Source organism: Talpa occidentalis, unplaced genomic scaffold, assembly GCF_014898055.3.
Source record: "Talpa occidentalis isolate TD23 unplaced genomic scaffold, MPIMG_talOcc4v2.1 talOcc4.10, whole genome shotgun sequence".
NCBI lineage: Eukaryota > Metazoa > Chordata > Mammalia > Eulipotyphla > Talpidae > Talpa > Talpa occidentalis.
Window position 1 is genome coordinate 60440813 of NW_023600993.1, and position 4349 is coordinate 60445161.

The 4349-nt window shown below is 37.6% G+C and overlaps 1 non-coding gene across 1 annotated transcript; it reads right to left on the reverse strand.

Moving 5' to 3' along the window:
- Window positions 1-2016: 2016 nt before the first annotated feature.
- LOC119237736 (U6 spliceosomal RNA) lies at window positions 2017-2127 on the reverse strand. The gene has a single exon (XR_005123382.1). It is a non-coding gene; the product is annotated as a U6 spliceosomal RNA (small nuclear RNA).
- Window positions 2128-4349: the final 2222 nt, after the last annotated feature.

A 4349-nucleotide genomic window follows, 5' to 3' on the forward strand; every position in this document is an offset into this window, starting at 1 on the left:
AGCATTCCAAAATCAAATTAGAGTGTGTCAGCCTTACCAGATAATAACCAATGAATCAATATCTAAAATAATCAACTGTAAATGGATTGATAAAATCTATAAATCAATGAGCAACAGTGAATCAGCCCAAAAAATGATCCAAAAAGGTCTATGTAAAAGTACACAAGAGCAACTAGAAGAAAAACACAATTTCATAAAAATAAAATGAGAAAGGTGAAAATTCCTAGTTGTGAGTGATCTAGAGGCACAAGGAAACTTAGATGTCAGTGTTCAAGAGGCTTGGAGAGTTGGATAAGCAGGATAGTCATATGGACAGAGCCCTTAAAGGGAGGTTACTACACAGTCATTTATGTAAACATAAGTCTTGTCAGCAAACATGGTAAGGATGTGACTTCAGACATCAATAAATATTTAGAAATTGATGTATCAGTAGCAGCAGAGAAAATCCAGAAAATAATAGCCTAAAATTCATTAGAATTTTTAGAAGAATTAAAAGGGATAATGTATAGAAAATACTCAGAACATATTTGAATTATGTAAGTTAGTGAGCCTAGCAGAGACCACGATGTTTGCTTTTTGGTTTGTGGTTTTGTTGTTGTTCTTTTAATTGAATAATAGTTAATGGTTATTATGTGCATTGCTTGTGAATAGAAAAGTCAATTTTCTTTCCCTTTGCCAATGAGTAGATAGGCCAGCTACACTGCAAGACTTGTGATTCACTCACTCATCCGCTGGGACAAAGTTTAGTCTACCGCAGAAAGACCTTATGTGAAAAATCTCAGGCAGCAAGGGGCATCCAAAGGCATATAAGTGGGGTTGTCTGAAGACAGACTGGGTTCCAAAAGTGAGTAAGGGTTTCGAGAGAATTGAAGAGGATCATCAACTCAGCAGGACCCAGGGAAGTCAATGCTGTGGCCACCATCTGGAAAGTAGTAGCGTAAGAGAGGAAAATGGGGGCCTCCCTGGAGGTGCAGTGGTTAGTCTCAGCTCTGTCAAGCTATGGCCAGTCACTGTGGCAGGAATTCAATCCTGGACCAGAGAGCTAACCCACATGACACAGCAGACCTCTCTTGTCTCTCCCACTGCTCCCCTCTGCAGTATTTTTCAGAAGATCTCCTGTTCTGTTCCCTACTCTGTCACTGGTGAATCTTCTCACCCCCTGCTTCTCTGGCCTAGACCCCATTGCTTGTATGCATAAATAAATAAATAAATAAATAAATAAATAAATAAATAAATAAATAAATAAATCTAAAAAAAAAAAAGAGGAAAATGGGTCAGTGGCCACTTCTAAACAGCAGAAACATTGACAGGAGTTCTAAAATATCAATCACCAAGTGGCTAAATAAGAGTCTTCCAAGGATGATAATGGCTACAAGCAGAGCTGTTGGTGTTCAAGCTTTCAGGAAGCCCTGACAGGTAGCTGACTGTGCATCTCAATGAGATCTGATCCCCTCAAAGTCATAGTGAGAGACTGCATATAGAAGAAAGTCTGTACTGAGTAAGTTAGCTCATCAGGAGTGAACTGATTGAAGATTTCTCAGATATGACAATGAGAATCACTGGTAAGAGATTAAACGCAGGATGATACCCTAGAATTCAGACCAGGAAAACTCTCCTGTAAGTTTCAGATAATAATTAATTTAGACTTTAAGATCTTTGTAAGGTTCTGTTGTAGCTATTCAGTTCTGCAGTTGTACTGCCAAAGTCGCATCAGAAAATAGAAAACAAAAAAAGTGGATGTGACAGTGTTCCAATTAAACTTTACTTGTAAATTCAAGTTGTAAGCTGAATTTTGCTTGTTTGCACATGTGTGAGATGAGACTTTTCATTTTAAACAAACTTTTATTTGTGTTAATAATAAAAAAATACCATTGTTCAAAATTCAGGAAAAGCAGGAAAGTGTAAAAAATATTTTAAATCACCTACGTATCACTCAAGGGAGTCACTAATAATTTTTATATGTATTACACCCAGTATTTTTGCCATTTTTATATGAAATTAAAATAGTTTTTCTTCTTAAATATGGAATGCTTCACATATTTTCATGTGATCCTTGCACAAAGACATGAAGAGCTAATCTTCTTTGTGTCTTTACAATTTTTGTGTTTATGCTGCCAAAGTAAGCACCAAAATTGAATTCTTAATGTATGAATGATCCTGATTATAGATTTTTTCACTGGAAATTATATGTATAATCTCATTAAAAATTCCTCACAAATGGATGTATCAGTTTTTGTTTAACTCAATACATAAACTCAATGAAGAGGTTGTTTCTTAAATATCAGATGGTTTCACTTATAGGAGGAATATAGGGAAACCAAATAAGGAATCAGGATAATAATAATAATACATAAAGAAACAAAACTAGCAGGCAACTATATATCAGAGATTCTGCAGGGGAGTGGGAGAGGGAGAGACAGGGATTGAAACGGGGCAGGATGAACACAAGGGACGATGCAATGGTTCATGAGTGATGTGGTCATGGGAATTTTATGGGGACTATACCTGAAAGGAGAAAGCAAATATTGTACGAAAATGAACAATGATATAAAACATTTATATAAAAATATATTTTTAAAAAGAGGTTGTTTCTAAAGTTTTGTTATTATAATTTCATAATACCTAAGTCTATTTACCCACACATTTATTTACCGACAAATTTTTAATACATAAATCTTTCTCCAAGTGTCTTATCATTTATTCCTAATCTATTACTTGAAGCAGAATCTGAATAGAGAACCCAGACTCTGTCCTTTGGAGCATAAAGAGAAACCAAAGGAAATGTATATTTTTAATAATATTTACCATCCAGCTATTCATAAGACAGAATAAAGAATAATAAAATACATATTTTTGCAATTGAAAATAACTATTATTACTGTAAATGATAATTCTATTACTATGAGAATTTTAACCAAGATATTATGGCATGGTCAATGATAAGAGTCCATAACAAGTTTAAACTATTCAACTTTAATAGCTGATTTTGATTTTTATTATTTTTTTTAAATATTTATTTATTTATTTATTTACACAAGCTCTGGGTACAGTCAGAAGTGCGGGAGGGTGAGAGAATTAACCAGAGCCAGAGTAGGGAACAGAATAGGCAGACAGACGAAATACACTGCTGAGGGGAGCAGCGGGTGAGACAGGAGAGGTCTGGTGGCACAGGCAGTTGAGCACCACACTGTGAAGCTATCTACAGCCTCTGCAACACTGGCTGGATACCCGGTGGGCCGGCGAGGGTCCCATAAGGCACTGCAGACCTCTCCTGTCGCGCCAGCTGCTCCCCTCAGCAGTGTATTTCAGTAGTCTGCCTGTTCTGTTCCCCACTCTGTCTCTGGTGAATCCTCTCACCCTCCCGCACATCTGGCCTGTACCCAGGTTCTTGTATAAAAATAAATAAAATAATTTTTCCTTACTAAACCTAACCAGCTTTTTTTTTTTTGGTGGGACCCTCAAAGGCGGCCTGGAAACGAACCGGTGCTTCTGAGGCTGCAGGCAGCCTCGCAGACCAGCGTTCAACCGCTGCGCCACCAGGAGAGGCCCCTAACCAGATTTTGTAGACAGAATTTGTGCTATCATTGTGGCCTGAAAAACTCAAATAAAAAATTTAGCTTACTGTAGTCTTGGCTTGGAAGTATAAAATAAATAAGAGCAGTAAATATATGAGTAAATATCATTTTAATATTTACTATTTTTTAAATATGAGTTAATTAGAGATTTTAAAAAGCTATAAGACATACAAGGAAACAAGGATCTGTGAATACTAACAAAGAAGAAAAGACATGCAATGCAGTTATTAGAAATAACAGAGACAGGGCCTCCCCGGTGGCGCAGCGGTTGGGCGCTGGGTTGCAAAGCTGCCTGCAGCCTCTGCGACGCCAATCAGATCCCCGGCTGCTCCCTGGTCACCGGAGGAGGGTCCCACATGGCGCGCAGACCTCTCCTGCCGCCCGCTGCTCCCCTCAGCAGTGTACTTCGGTCCCTCTGCCTGCTCTGCTCCCGGCTCTGGCTCTGGTGAGTTCTCTCACCCTCCCGCGCTTCTGGCTGTACCCAGTGCATGTATAAACAAAACAAACAAATAAATAAATAAATAAAACATGCCTCTATAAAATTAAAAAAAAAAAAAAGAGAAATAACAGAGACAGTATAGAAAGTATATGTAACATACATCCCAAAACAAAAACAATACTTTAAAATATAAAAAAGAGCAGGGGATCCTGTACATTTTGAGGGAAAATAATAGAACTGTTCAAAATTGAGAAAAAAAATAAGAGTGGAGATTTGTTGAAGATTAAAGAGAAGATTAAACAGGAGTAAAGGGGCCTCCCCTGGTGGCCCAGCGC